This window comes from Trichechus manatus, unplaced genomic scaffold, assembly GCF_000243295.1.
Source record: "Trichechus manatus latirostris isolate Lorelei unplaced genomic scaffold, TriManLat1.0 scaffold00035, whole genome shotgun sequence".
Taxonomy (NCBI): Eukaryota; Metazoa; Chordata; class Mammalia; order Sirenia; family Trichechidae; genus Trichechus; species Trichechus manatus.
This window is the reverse complement of record NW_004443971.1, coordinates 13,975,083-13,990,873: the sequence shown is the minus strand read 5'-3', so window position 1 is coordinate 13,990,873 and position 15,791 is coordinate 13,975,083. Positions and strand designations below refer to the sequence as shown.

At 48.4% G+C, this 15,791-nt stretch overlaps 1 protein-coding gene across 1 annotated transcript in view; it reads left to right on the top strand.

Annotated features, from left to right (window-relative positions):
* The window catches only part of LGR6 (leucine rich repeat containing G protein-coupled receptor 6), a 144,826-nt gene that overhangs the window by 85,622 nt on the left and 43,413 nt on the right, over window positions 1-15,791 (top strand). The gene's annotated exons all lie outside the window — the stretch shown is intronic.

Here is a 15,791-nt window from a genome sequence, read left to right as displayed (position 1 = left end):
GCATCTGCCTCAGGCGATGCTCCAGGCAATGACTCAGGCAAGTGCTCTTTAGAGGCAGCTGGGCTACAGCCAGTCTCCTCAGATGGGAGTGGAGGGGCTGATGGTTTTTCTGGGCAAGGTGGTTTAGCAGACAAACATGAGGTAATCTCTTCAGTTGGGATTGGTTCTGCTGGCAGGGGTGATTCAACTGAATTTACAGGATCAGTGTCCCCAGCTTCCTGATTATCTGCCCATATGTCCCCATCCCAAGTCTCAGGATCCCATCTCTTCCCAGTCAATGCCCTTATTTTAACCTCAGACACCTCTTGATGTTTGCAATTGAGCTGGCACTGTAATTCAGCCACTCTTACAATAAGACTCTGGGTTTGGTTTTCAGCAATTTTGGCTCTGTTACTACAAGAAGTAAGGGTTTCTTTCAAAGCACAAGTGGAAGCCTTGAGGTCATGTATGTGGCACCTGAGCCTTGACTCTGAAGCCCTGAGCGCATCTCTTTCCTTCATCAGTTTTTCTAGTGAAAGTAGGACAAACCAGCCAGCTTCCTTATACTTTTCATTCTGACAAAGCTGTAGAAAGCTATCACACATGTGTTCACTCTGAGCCTCACCTTTCACCAATACCTGATCTACCAGTGGTGATATTTTGCATATTTGTATTGCCACCTCGCTCCATGGACTGGCAGTGGCCTCTTTACTGCTGGAAGCAGAGTCGTCAACGTCTTTATGACTAACCAGACTTGCAAACCAATTTAGAAAACTCATCCTTACAATTTTGTTTCTCTAGAACCACTCCTGGTACCAAATGTCTTAGGCTGGGTTCTCTAGAGAAGCAAAACCAGTAAAGTGTATAAATATATATATATAGAGAGATTATATCAAGGAAACAGCTCACACGATTGTAGAGGCTGGAATGTCCCACAGTTCCACTCTGACACACGGGGTTCACCCTATGCTCACTGTTTTCCCTCTGACATGTTGTGCTCTGGTCAACACCTCGGTGCACACTCTTCTCTCTGCCAGAGATGCTTGTCCCTCTTGTCCACTTGGTGAAAATTCAGTTATTTCTCAAGGCTCAATACAAATGTCACCTGTTTTGGGAAGCCTGTTCTGCTTTCCCCGGCAGAACGACCCAAACCCTTCTGTTTGCTTCTCAACTCTTGGTGGACACCACACACAGGCACAAACACTGTCACACACACGCACACACACGCACGCGCGCACACACACACTGCATCACAATTTGTTGTTCATTTGTTCTTGTTCATTGCTAGACTAAGAGCTCCTCAAGGGCAGGAACCAAATCTCATTCATCTCTGCATCCCTAATATCTTGCGTGGAACCTGGCTAATCTTTCAGAGATGCGTTGTCCAATATGGCAACCACTAGTTGCGTGTGGCTATTAAAATTAAATAAAATTAAAAATTCAGTTCTTCAGTCATACTAGCCACATTCCAAGTGCTAAATAACCACATGTGCCTAGTGGCTACTGTATGGGACAGTGCAGACTTGCAACATTGCCTCATCACAGATAGTGCCTCATGGCACTCTCTTAGAGGAGACGAGAATCATACAGCACCCAAAATAGAGGAACGATGGTTCTGGGGAGTCCTTAGCTGCTGCCCAGACTACGTATACGTCAGTGCCTGGCACAGAGCAGGTGCTTGAAGGGGAAGCTTCCTGGAAGTGGGTCTGGAGTCCAGTCACTTAGGTTCTAGACTTGATTGCTACCTCTAGTCCAGACACACTGCCTGGCCCCTTCTCTGGCCACAGCTCCATTCTCAGCCCCTAAGGGCGTCCCCTGGGGCTAATTTCCCCAGCTCAGGAGGCTTCTTCTCATAACTTAATTCCCAGGATGAAAGGGGCCTTTCAGGACAAGTGCTAAGGGGGAATAGCTGTTCAAGTCCTTGGGCCAGGAAGCCTTATCAGTAAGCCTGGATTGAGAGGTGGCCGTTTGAAGATGAGAGCCCTGATTCAAGGGTTGTCTATCTTCTCCCTCCTCCTTCTCCCCACCCTAAACCATCCTAAGATAGGCATAAGAGGTGTTGGCTGAGGGAAAGGTGGACTTCCCTACTCCTCACCTCCCGCAGCCCAGCAGGACACAAACATGCCCCGAAGAGGGGCAGCCCCAGGTTCCCCGTAGTGAGCGGCATTGATGGGTTATGCAGCAGGCCCTGAACCCCATCTGTCCCTATGCAGCTGAGGGGTATGAGGTATATATGTCAGGGTTGAACACTGGGAAGAAATGTTTATTCCTGGTGCCTTCCACCTCCCCTGTCTATACCGTTTCCACTCTCCTGGGCCCTGCTCCCCAAGAGCCTTACTTTTGCAAGGTGTCAATAATGGGGACATACTGGCTTATGCACTTTAAACAGTCTGCTAACTGTCTCCCTGCCTCCTGCCTCCACTCATCCCTCCCAACCCAATCTCAACACCTTGGTAATCTTTCTAAAGTGCCAATTTAACATGTGATCCACCATAATCTGCCATTTTCCAATTCTGATTATCTCATCTGTAGCTTCTTCTCAGTCACTTCTAAACACTGACTATGCACTAAATACTCTTTCCTGCCTCTGGGGTTTTGCTCATGTTGTTCCTTCTGCCTTGTGTCCCTTTCTCTAATACAGACCTTCAGAAAACCTCTACTCATTGTTTGGGTACCACCTCAAATGTCACTTCCTCTGTGAGACCTTCCCCGATTTCTCACAGGCAGAAAGAATGAATCCTGGCTCCTAGGGTGTTTTCCAACTAACCAGTTACCAGTTGCCATTGAGTCAAAATTTTGACTTATGGTGACCCCATGTGTGTCAGAGTAGAACTGTGCTCCATGCGGTTCAATAGCTGATTTTTTGGGAGTAGATCACCAGGCCTTTCTTCTGAGGTGCCTCTGAGTAAACTCAAATCTCCAACCTTTTGGTTAGTTAGTAGCTGAGCATATTAACTGTTTGCACCACCCAGGGACTCTGCCTTGACTAAAGTACTTCTAGCCATGGATTTAGAGCCATAGAATTTGGAGTCAGACCAATGGCTTCACCTCCCTGGTATGCAAGATAGGAATAATAAGGGTCCTACCCCATAGGGCTGTGATGGAGAGTAAATATGATAATATATGTAAAATGCTTAGCACACCTGGCAATTAGCTAGCTCTCAATAAATGTTAGCTACGGTTTTTATATTATTTTATTAAATAATGAAGTAAATAGTCTAAGAGCTCCTCCCGAGAGGCATTGTGTGTTATTTATGTTTGAACCCTAGAACTGAGCACAATGCTGACATAAGAGCAGGCGCCCAATGAATGTTTATTGGACTGGCTCCAATCCAGGGGGTTGAGACTAAAGGAATGATACCGGCATAATGGAAGGGCACTTTAGGCAGCCTGATGGGCAGTGGGGGAGATATCCGGGGACTGCCTTCATGAGACCACAAAGGGCCTTCACAGGAGGTGGGCCGTGGTTTCTCCAAGCGGAGCTTGGGAGGGTGGCAGTGTGGACCAAGGCAAAGGCATGGGGATACCCAGGCCTGCACTGGTTGAGTCTGTGGGTGCAGAGTCGGCTTGGTCTGCAGTTGGACGAACCCTCCTGCCAAGCAGGGCTAGGGCACAATGTGAACAGTGTGCCCCGTGGCCCTCCATGTGGAGGCTGGCAACTGGCATTGGTGGCTTGTGCTGGTGTGGGAAGCTGGGCCCCGCTGCCCTGTAAGGCCCCGGGGCCCTCCTTGTCTCTGCAGGAGCTGGCCTGCTCCCTGCTGGAACCCTCGCCTTCCCTGGCAGGCTCTTGGTCGGGGCTGTTGGTCCCTCCAGGCAATCAACAGCTCCCACATGGAATATTTTCCCCACAGAATAACCATTTCCATAGTGGTGGCTTTTCTTTTTTTCCCACTTTCAATACCCTGCCCTTTCCACCCTGCCTGTCCTCCACCCCCACCAGGGCCTGAGATGTCACCTTTAGGATGCTATGTGTTCACTCTGAGTCTCTCTCCCCTCTCCTCTCCTTTACTTCCTTCCTTCCCCAGGATCTACTGAAAGTCAACTAGGTGCCTTGGCTGTGCAGGGGCTGGGGGCTTGGATCTGGGAGACAGTCAATAACTGTGTGTCAAATGAACAGTCTTGTCCTCAAGGTATCTCAGTCCCCAACCTCTTCTCTACTTGCACACTCAGGTGAGACCAGAGAAGGTCTGGCCTGCAAGTTTTGAGAATTGTGGAGCTCGGGAGCAGGACCAGCTTGGCAGAGATGCACCTTGTACAGCTGCACAGCCCTGCGCTCGGTTTAATGCTTTGCTGTTGCCAGCTTGAAATGCCTAATAACTTTTGAACAGGGGGTCTGCATTTTCATTTTGCTCTGGGCCCCACACATTATATAGCTGGTCCTGCTTGGGAGGGTCTGAGCTGCGGGCAGCTTCAAGGAGAGAGGGGGGCAGCCAGGCTGGGGTGGCAGTCAGGTGGAGAAGCCCCACTAAGCCCAGTGACCTGGCTCACTGGATGCCAGCTGGCCAGGGGCTCCCCTCTCTGAGCTCTCAGTGTCTGGAATGGCAGCTTGGCACTCCTTTCCCATTCTGCAAACACCTGATGGGCTGACGAGGGAAAGGGATACCCCGGATCCTGGGATCAGCCGGAGATACTGTCTTAGGATGGGGGGCCATGTCATGGGCAGGGCCCTGGAGGCACCCACCCTCTCCTGGTGGATGAGAAGTGGTAGACTTCCCTGGATGTGCCCCAGCCCCGTGGGGCCTACTTCAGGCCCCTCTTTCCTTGTGGGTTCTGGTTTCAGCCTCTCTCTGCTACTAAAGACCTTTGCCCTACAAGCAGAATGTGCTCTCACATCATGTGGCTCAGAGCTGGAGAAAGGACCCGAGGGAGGCCCGGCCTCTTCTCCTTGCTGTCCTCCTGGCTACCAGCCCCATCTCTGCCTCCCCTACCCCCCACCCCCACCCCACTGCCCTGGGACACACTGGCGTTTAGATTCAAATTCAACCTGTGTTTAGGGAGCAGGAATCTTTGCGCTTCACAAGCAAGATCCCTTTTAAAGGAATACCTGATGGCATCCATGAGTCTGCTGGTGGTCCACTAGGAGTGCCAACTCTGTTCCCCTTGTCTTGTATTGACTAAGCTAAGACCAAACCCGTTGGTGTCAAGTCAATTCCGACTCATAGTGGCCCTATAAGACAGAGTAGAACTGCCCCATAGGGTTTCCAAGGAGCGGCTGGTGGATTTGAACTGCTGACCTTTTGGTTAGCAGCCAAGCTCTAACCACTCTGGTAGGATATAGGATGGATTAGAGAAAGGAATCCCAGAAAGGGACCATTACAGCAATCTAGTCCTTGGTGGGCTAGAAGGGTCCCTGGTTTCCAAGCAGAAATATGCTTCCGGCAGCTCGGAGATGTGTGTTTCTCTCTGCCATCCCAACCTGGTAGAGTGGGAAGAAGCCCCAGATTTGAGGCCCAGCCCTGTCACTCTCTTTGGGCATTCTCTTTATGTCTCTGGACTTCCGGCTTCCTCATATAAAATGAGTGAGGCTGGCAGATTTCTCCAAGATATGATCTAATGCGATTAGACTTTACACTATTGTTCGTCCAGGTTACTTCTAGGTTACCTTCAGTGAGCAGCTTCTTGCTCTGTAACCTAAATCTCCTCTGCTGCAGCTTGCTCCCTGTTAGATCCTCATCTCGGTTTAGTCAAGTGGGACTGGCCCCCACTCCCCATCTCCCTGTGGCCAGGCGACTTTCAGACCAGCTACCCCTTGGGACCTGGAGGGAAGGGCCCCAACCCTCCCTCCCTGCCTGCCTCTCTCCCTGTCTCAGCATCAGCCCTGGGCTGGGGGAGTATGAGGAGCAGTTTGGCCCTAGAGAGGTTAAACTGTTTCCCTAGGGCCCAAGCAAGCCCCAACTGGCCTGTGAGGTCCCTGCTCATCTGCCCTATTACTGCTGGTAAGAATTATAATCAGAAATCACTCAAGGAGCCTAGGCCTACGTGGGAGAAAGAGAAGGGCTGTTGGGGGTTGTTGATTTAATTCCAGAACTTAATTGGTATAATTACTCTCTTCTTCCTGCCAAACCCAAGCTCAGATGGACTGGCTCTCCCACCTGTGGATGGCGGTGGGGGGTGCGGGGGGAAGAGCTGCTCAAAAGGTCTTTTAGTCCCAAATGGTGGATACTGCTGGCTGCTGCAGGGGAGCCCAAGGGCTCACCTACCTAAGAGGAATAGGGACCCCAGGGGAGCCCAAACCCTGTCCCAAGGGGTTGGGAGGCTTCTTCAGAGAGTGCCCCCATCCTGACAGGGGCTGAGCAGAGAGAGAGCAAGGACTTTTCTGCAACCCTCAGGCTGGGCCTCAGGCTCAGGGGTTCCTGGGGGAGGTGTCCCATGAGAGGGGGAGGGGACCAGAGAGAGAGTAGAAGCTCGTGCCACTCCTTTTCACCACCCCTCCCTGGGCTCCTTGGGGAGCCCAGCTCTATGGAGGTCTTTGGTCCTCACAGCCAAACCCACCAGAAGGACCTATAATTGCCAGGTGCCCAGCTTCTCCCCTCGGCCCTCAGGGCCTTCCCGACAGCCTTGTTGTTACAAGGGGAGAAGGAGAGGGCATGCTGGGAGGCAGGGTCTGGGCTGTGCATTTTTTCCATGTTTAACCTCAAAACAGTCTCTGAGGTGGGCAGGTAGTCAAACTATAAAAAACCAAACCAGTTATTGTGGAGTTGACTCTGATTCATGACAACCCTTTTTGGGTCAGAGTAGAATTGTGCTCCATAGGGTTTTCAATGGCTAATTTTTCAAAAGTAGATCACTAGGCTTTTCTTCTGAGGAGCCTCTTGATGGACTCGAACCTGCTATACAGCTGAGCCAGCCAATCCAGAGGCTAAATGAGGGATCTGTGGCTAGGTCTGTCTGATTCCTAAGCCCGTACTCCTTCCCTAAAAACCCCTGGTGGTGCAATGGGTAAATGATTGGCTTCCAACCTAAAGGTTGGTGGTTTGAATCCACCAAGCTGTTCCTCAGGAGACAGACTTGATGATGTTCTCCCCTAATGATTACCAAAAAAACCCCCAAGCCCATTGCTATCGAGTCAATTCTGACTCATAGCAACCCTATAGGACAGAGTAGAACTGCCCGATAGGGTTTCCAAGGCTACAATCTTTACAGAAGGCAGACTGCCACATCTTTCTCCTACAGAGTGCCTGGTGGGTTCGAACAGTCGACCTTTGGTTAGCAGCTGAGTGCTTAACCACTGTGCCACCAGGGCTCCTCTGTAAAGATTATAGCCTTGAAAACCCCGTGGGGCAGTTCTGTCCTGTCACATGGGGTAGCTATGAGTCAAAATTGACTCAATGGCACCTAACAAAAACTCCTTCCATGCTCACAGGAGCCCCCTGGGTTAGGGTTGCCAGATAAAATGCAAGTATTGTATGGATATACTAAGAAATTATTCACTGTGTGTCTGAAATCCATCTTTATCTGTACAGCCTGTATTTTTCTTGCTAAATCCATCCACACTCCCATGGGTGTGTGTCCCACCCTGAGCCTACCAGGCCTAAGTAACACTCCTGGATGCCCTGCTCAGCCCTCTGTCTGCTCTGGCCCCTGCCCACCACAAACACAGATGCAGACCTGGTTGATTTCTTTCATGTGCTGATCCCACTTTCTTCATTTGTCATTTGCTGGATTTCCCCCTTTGGCATGTCCCTGTCCCCAAGTATCAGGAACAGGGCTGCAAATGCCTTCTGCTCACTCCTTTTCCCCCCTCCAGCCCTAGGCCTGCTCCACCATGCCGTGCCACGCATCTGTGAGCCATGTCTGACAGAGCAGAAGTTAGACCTGAAGGCTCATCCAGTTCAGTCGTGCTCTGCGAGGCAGAGAAAGGGAAGCTCTGCGGAGCCCTGGTGGCACAGTGGTTAAGAGCTCAGGCTGCTGACCAAAAGGCTGGCAGTTCAAATCCACCAGCCGCTCCTTGGAAACCCTATGGGGGAAGTTCTGCTGTGTCCTGTAGGGTCACTATGAGTCAGAATCAACTTGACGGCAATGGGTTTTGTCAGAAGACAGGGTCATGCGTGGAACAGCCTGGTAGACGTGGCCCTTCCCAGGCTCCCCTGTCCACAAGAGCCCTGCATTCTTCTGCTTCTAAGCAGGAGATGATACTCATGATACCTCACCTCCCGCCTCTCCTTGTCCAAATCCTACCTTCCCTGAAGACCATCTCAAAGGCTACCTCCTTTGTGTGGTCCTAAGTGGCACTCAGGGCTTAGGTATCTGTCTGTGGTCTCTGGGAAGGTTGGGACTGAGGTGCTGCCCCTCTGAGAGGGCCTTCTCATGGTCAGGAAGGGTCTATGCATCTGGTGGGTGGGCATCTATGGATGCGGGGAAGAGGTGAGCGTGAGAGCCTTCACCACGATAGGATGAGGTGTCTGAGTAGGAAAGCCAGGACGCCAGCTCATCCACTGGGCAGAGGGGCCGTCCTGGAAGGCCTCCTCCAGCTCACTTGTATGCTTGGTCAGGCCATTAGTTTGGGGCTTACAGGCAGGGATTTGGAGGGCATTTATTCACCCATTGTGTCATAGCACATCCAGATGGATGAAGTAGAGTCCTAATCCTGGGGGAAATGACGACCAAACCTAAGAACAAGATTTCCCAGTGCCAGCTGTGCCCTAACCACAGGAGGAGGTGGCCCTCTAGTTCCTCATTCAGGCCTCCTCTCTCGTCTGGTTTTCCCAGGTCATTAGGCCAGGACATTCGAGGTTATAAAAGACCAGACCTGGCTCAGGGCTTCAAAAACATTAATCTGCCTATGAATCCATGAATCACCTGGGGGTCAGGTTAAAACTCAGATTCTTATTCAGCAGGTTGGGGTGGGGCCTGAGATTCTGCATTTCTAACAAGCTCCCAGGTGATTCTGAGGCTGGTGGTCTGTGGGCCACATAGTGAGGAACACAAACCTAGAGGAAGATCTGATATATCCTCTGATGCCCCAGTGGAGGTGGGATGAGAAGGCCAGGGTGACCAAGCTGGAGGATGTAGCCCCACACCTCCTCACTGGTGTGTCCAGGCAAGTGTGTGAGAACTAGAGGCTGTTGATGGGGTAGAGTAGGATATTCTGGGAGCATTCCAGATTGGTGTACAAATCAGTGAGGCACATCAACGTCATGACTGTGGGGTGAGCCAGTGATATAGGATAATGGTTAGGGACATGTACTTTGGAGTTGGACTACCTGAGTTTGAATCCTAGCTCTGTTGTTGTTGTTTGGTGCCACTGAGTTGCTTCTAACTCATAGAAATACTATGTACAACAGAACGAAACACTGCCCAGTCCCGCACCGTCTTCACGATTGTTATGCTTGAGCCCACTATTGCAGCCACTGTGTCAATCCATCTTGTTGAAGGTCTTCCTCTTTTTTGCTGACCCTCTACCAAGCACGATGTCCTTCTCCAGGAACTGGTCCCTTCTGATAATATGTTCAAAGTATGTGAGACAAAGTCTTGCCATCCTTGTTTCTAAGGGGCATTCTGTCTGTACTTCTTCCAAGATAGATGTTTGTTCTTCTGACAGTCCATGGTATATTCAATATTCTTCGCCAACACCGTAATCCAAAGGTATTGATTCTTCTTTGGGTTTCTTTATTCATTGTCCAGCTTTTGCATGCATATGAGGCAATTGAAAACACCATGGCATGGGTCAGGCGCACCTTAGTCCTCAAAGCGACATCTTTGCTTTTAACATTTGAAAAAGGTCTTTTGCAGCAAATTTGCCCAATATAATACATCATTTAATTTCTTGACTGCTGCTTCCATGGGTGTTGATTGTGGATCCAAGTAAAATGAAATCCTTGGACAACTTCAATCTTTTCTCTGTTTATCATGATGCTGCTTATTGGTCCAGTTGTGAGGATTTTTGTTTTTTTTTTTTTTACGTTGAGGTGCAATCCATACTGAAGGCTGTAGTCTTTGATCTTCATCAGTGTTTCAAGTCTTCTTCACTTTCAGCAAGTAAGGTTGTGTCATCTGCATATCCCAGGTTGTTAATGGGTCTTCCACCAATCCTGATGCTGTGTTCTTCTTCCTATAGTCCATCTTCTCAGAGTATTTGCTCAGCATACAGATTGAATAAGTATGGTGAAAGGATACAACCCTGACTTTAAACCTTTCCTGACTTTAAACCATACAGCATCCCCTTGTTCTGTTCAAATGACTGCCTCTTGATCTATGTACATGTTCCTCATGAGCACATTTAAGTGTTCTGGAATTCCCATTCTTTGCAATGTTATCCATAATTTGTCATGATCCACATGGTCAAATGCCTTTGCATGGTCAATACACACAGGTAAACATCTTTCTGATATTCTTTGCTTTCAGCCAAGATCCATCTCACATCAGCAATGATATCCCTCATTCCACATCCTCTTCTGAAACCAGCTTGAATTTCTGGCAGTTCCCTGTCAGTGTACTGCTGCAACCTCTTTTGAATTATCTTCAGCAAAATTTTACTTGTGTATTATACTGGGGAAGCCAGTACAACTTGATCAAGACAAAGTCATAGAAGTTTCTTAGACACATCCAGACTCCCACAGGGATCGAGTTACTGGGCTGAGGGCTGGAGACCATGGTCTCGGGGACATCTAGCTCAATTGGCATGACATAGTTTATAAGGAAAAAGTTCTACATCCTATTTCGGTGAGTAGTTTCTGGGTCTTAAAAGCCTGTGAGCAGCCATCTAAGATACGTCTACTAGTCCCACCCCATCTGGAACAAGGGAAAATGAAGGAAACCAAAGACACAAGGGAAAGATTAGTCCAAAGGACTAATGGAACACAACTACCACAGCACAACTAGATGGTGTCCGGCTACCATCTGACAGGGATCACAATAGAGGATTCCGGACAGAGCTGGAGAAAAATTCAAACTCACTAAAAAAGACCAGACTTACTGGTCTGATGGAGACCAGAGAAACCTCGAGAGTGTGGCCCCTGGGTACCCTTTTAACTCAGTACTGAAGTCACTCCTGAGGTTCACCCTTCAGCCAAAGATTAGACAGGTCTATAAAACAAACAATACACCTAGTTCAACCGTGTATACAACACTAAACGGGCACACCAGCCCAGGGGCAGCAACAAGAAGGCAGGAAGGGACAGGAAAGCTGGACCAATGGAAATGAGGAGCCCAAGGTTGAGAAGGGGAAAGTGTTGACACATCATGGGGTTGACAAGGAATGTCACAAAATAAATATGTGTATGAATTGTTTAATGAGAAACTAATTTGCTCTGTAAACTTCACGTAAAGCACAATAAAAAAAAGAAAACATTTAAAAAAAAATTTTACTTACGTGTGATATTGCTGATATTGTTTGATAATTTCCGCATTCTGTTGGATCACCTTTCTTCGGAATGGGCACAAACATGGATCTCTTCTAGTCGATTGGCTAGGTACCTGTCTTCCAAATTTCTTGGCATAGATGAGTGAGCACCTCCAGCGCTGCATCTATTTGTTGAAACTCCTCAGTTGGTATTCCGACAATTCCTGGAGCCTTGTTTTTCGCCCATGCCTTTGCTGGACTTCTTCCTTCAATACCATTGGTTCTTGATCATATGCTACCTCTTGAAATGGCTGAATGTAGACCAATTCTTTTTGGTACAGTAAGTCTGTGTATTCCTTCCATCTTCTTTTGATGCTTCCTGAGTCATTCAACATTTCCCCTATAGAATCCTTCAATATTGCAACTTGAGGCTTGAATTTTTTCTTCAGTTCTTTCAGCTTCAGAAATGTCAAGTGTGTTTTTCCCTTTTGGTTTTCTAACTCTGGGTCTTTGGACATTTCATTATAATACTTCACTTTGTCTTCTCAAGCTGCCTTTTGAAATCTTCTGTTCAGCTCTTTTACTTCATCATTTCTTCCTTTTGCTTTAGCTATTCTACATTCAAGAGTAAGTTTCAGAGTCTCTTCTGACACTCATTTTGGTCTTTTCTTTCCTCTCTTTTTAATGACCTTTTGCTTTCTACATGTATGATGTCTTTGATGTCATTCCACAGCTTGTCTGGTCTTCAGTTGTTAGTGTTCAGTGTGTCAAATCTGTTCTTGAGATGGTCTCTAAATTCAGGTGGGATATACTCAAGGTCATATTTTGGCTCTTGTGGACTTGCTCTGATTTTCTTGAGTTTCAACTGGAACTTGCATCTGAGCAATTGATGGTCTGTTCCACAGTCAGTCCCTCGCCTTGTTCTGACTGGAAATATTGAGCTTCTCCATCCTCTGTTTCCACAGATGTAGTCAGCTGGATTTGTACATATTCCATCTGGTTAGGTCTATGTGTATAGTCACTGTTTATGTTGTTGAAAAATGGTATTTGCAATAAAGATCCTAGGTCTACCAGCTACTAAATATGTGACATCAGGCAAGTTACTTAACCTCTCTGTACCTCATTTTTCACCTTTGCAAAATATCATCCTCACAGGTTGTTGTGAAAATTAAAGGAGCTGATTCATTTAACACTCCTACAGCACAGTAATCTCGCTCTCATTAGATGGGGGCTCTAGCTATATAAAGAGGTGAGATTCAAACAGGGCTGCAGGTTGGAAGTTCACTCATGCATGGGCTCTGCTTCAGCAAGCTCAGGCATATGACTTCTAAAGCCAGGGCCCAGGCAGGGCAGTTCTGCCTACTGTGGGTCAGGTGATAAGAAGGTTAAAGGGAGTGGAGTTCTGGTGTGAGAACACCATGCCTGTGACCAGCTGAGATGCTTGGTGGTGCAGCAGTCACAAAGGCCACATCAGGCCAGGCAGTGTCGTGGTTTTCTGTGTGGGTGGTTGTCGTCTTCTAGATTCTGTTTTCCAGGCAGACATGAGACAGGAGCAAGACGACACTGCTATGCTGTCCATGGTTCCTGGTTGGTGGAAGCCCAGGAACACTGGGAGTGGGGCTGAGGTGAAGGGGCACTTCATGTACAGGCAGGAAGCAGGGAAGGGGCATTCATTATGGCATGCTAAAGAGACCCCCCAGAATTTCTGGATAGCACTGGTTAGTGCTATTCCAGATCAGGAGCAACAGGGATCACCATTAGGAGAGGACACATCTTTGAACTGGACACTAGTATGTTCAGATTCCCTTTCTTCTCAAGTGTCTAAGACAAATGGAATGGCTATGGCTGTCCCCATCTGGACAGGACAGCTGTGTGAAACAACTGTCTCTTTGCTGATCATCCTGCCTCCAGTTTTGCCCCTCTCCAATACCTACGTGGTCTCCAGAGGGATGTTTCTAAAACTGAAAGCTGGCTATGTCCTTCCTCTGCTTAACACCCTTCAGTGGCTCCTCATTCCCCTTAACATAGTACTGCTCACAAGGCCTGGCAAGCTTCAGCTCCACCTGCCTCTCTGGCTTCACCTTGCCCTTCTCTTCCATGCTTCTCTTCCCTCTCACTTCCTGAAGCCCTACTGGACTGCTTTCAGTTTCCCTACAATGCTACACTCTCTGTTTCCCACATGCTATTCCCTCTGCTCTCTAGGAACCCTGGTGGTGCAGTGGTTAAGTGCTCAGCTGCTAACTGAAGGTTGGCAGTTCAAACCCATCAGTTGCTGCTCCACAGGAGAAAGACCTGGCAATCTGCTCCTGTAAAGATTACAACCTTGGAAACTCTATGGGGCAGTTCTACTCTGTCCTGTAAGGTTGCTATGAGTTAGAATCGACTTGATGGCAGCAGATTTGTATTCCCTCTGTTCAGAACTCTGCTTCCCTGGCCAATTCTGTCTCGGCCGCCAGCTCTCCATGTAAACATCACTTTCTCCTGGAGGCCTTCCCTGATGCCCTGGTCTAGGTGCCCACAGCACTTGTACTTCCCCTGTCCTCACACTGCACTGTGAATATCAGACTGCTTTCCCACTCGATTGTAAGCTCCGTAGGAAGGGCAGGGACACTGTCTTCATAGTAGCTGATGTTTTCAAGTGCTGCCTCTGAGGCAGAACTGTTGTAAGGGCTTTCTATGGGAGAAAGCCTCCCTTTGAAATCTTCTGTTCAGATTTCCTCCTCCAACCTCCAGAGGTGGCATCTCTTGGGGAGGTGGTTCTCAAACCTGTCTATGCATAGAAATACCTGGGACCCTTTTTAGAAACAACTTACCAGGCCCCACTCCCGACCTTCTGAACCATACAGTCCTGGGGAGGGTCTTTGGAGTCTGTATTTTTACAAAGCTCCCCAGGTGATCTAGCCACACTCAGACCATCAAGACTATATGACCACCATTAGGTGACAGGCCTTGCCTGCAGAGGGCACTGACTGAAGGGTTGTTGGCCCACCAGGTCAGGTTTGATGTGGGTGGAATGTCTTTTCTAATTGCAGATTCCAAGGGATGTCCTTTTCAGTTTGTTTTCACACCCAAAGATGCAGTGTTGGCCTATTCACCCAGCTCCCTTACCAGTGAGCTGGGGAGTTTTTCCCAGTGGTGCTTGAGACTTTGGGCAGTGAGGCACTGGTGAAATGGCTTAAGGAAGAAATAGAAGCATTGTTGGACTGTCTACAAGTGGGCCTGTGCTATTGGGATGAAAGAAAGTCACCTCCTTCCTTTTACCACCAACCCTGGTCATAGCAATTCTCTTTTGGGTTTAGGATTATGGAGCCTATGGCCTTTGTGGATGAGGACTGGAATTTCTATAGCATAGGTGATGACATGTGTCTGTAGGAGAACCATAGCTCCTGGTAGTAAAGCCCAGGTGTAGACTCATGGCCACTGGCCAATTTGTCTGGGTCCCTTGGACCAGCAGCACAGGGTGATGAGGCTTCAGCTCAAGTCCCAGACCAGGAGGCAGAAGATAGTCGCATACTGAAAGGACATCATGGCTTGGGCACACCTGTGAAAAGCTGTGACGAGCCGTCTCCATGTTTGGTTAGACTGTCAAGAGCTGCTAGGGCTCATGACAGGAATTCTTAGTCACGTAGAGTCTCTGATTATGCACAGACAAGAACATTCACCATCTCTTTACCTGTCCTGTTAAGTAACATATCAGGGACCTCAACTGTGGCATACAGACACCTCCCATAGGTTGTCAACTAAACAAGAAGCCCCTGGACTTTGGAAGAAGCCCCATCAAACTGCTGGATCCTTAAGGGGAGTAGGTGATGCCAGGGTACCTCCCTGAAGATTGGCAGGGAGTGGCTTGCATCTCATCTCTGGTGAGGCATTTTCTTTGGTTAAGTCCAGAGAGAGATTTCCCCCTGCCAGTGGTGAGAACCTTCCATTATTATATGGTATCTTAGTTATCTAGTGCTGCTATAACAAAAATACCACAAGTGGATGGCTTTAACAAACAGAAGTTTATTCTCTCACAGTCTAGGAGGCCAGAAGTCCAAATTGAGGGCACCAGCTCTCGGGGAAGGCTTTCTCTCTCTGTAGGTTCTGGAGAAAGGTCTTTGTCATCAATCTTCCCCTGCTCTAGAAGCTTCTCAGCTCAGGGACCCTGACTCCAAAAGACACGCTCCACTCCTGGCCCCGCTTTCTTGGGGGTAGGAGATCCCCATCCTCTCTGTGTGATTGTCTCTTTTATATCTCAAAAGAGATTGACTCAAGATACAACCTAATCCTATAGATTGAGTCCTGCCTCATTAACATAACTGCCTCTAATCCTGCCTCATTAACATCATAGAGGTTAGGATTTATAACACACAGGCTAATCACATCAGATCACAAAATGGTGAACGACCACACAATACTGGGAATCATGGCCTAGCCAAGTTGATGCCCATTTTTGGGGGACACAATTCAATCCATAACATATGGCTTTGAAGTAGGCCAGGTTGGGAAGATGATGTCATACCAAGAGCAGAGAAACTATGGCATAGAT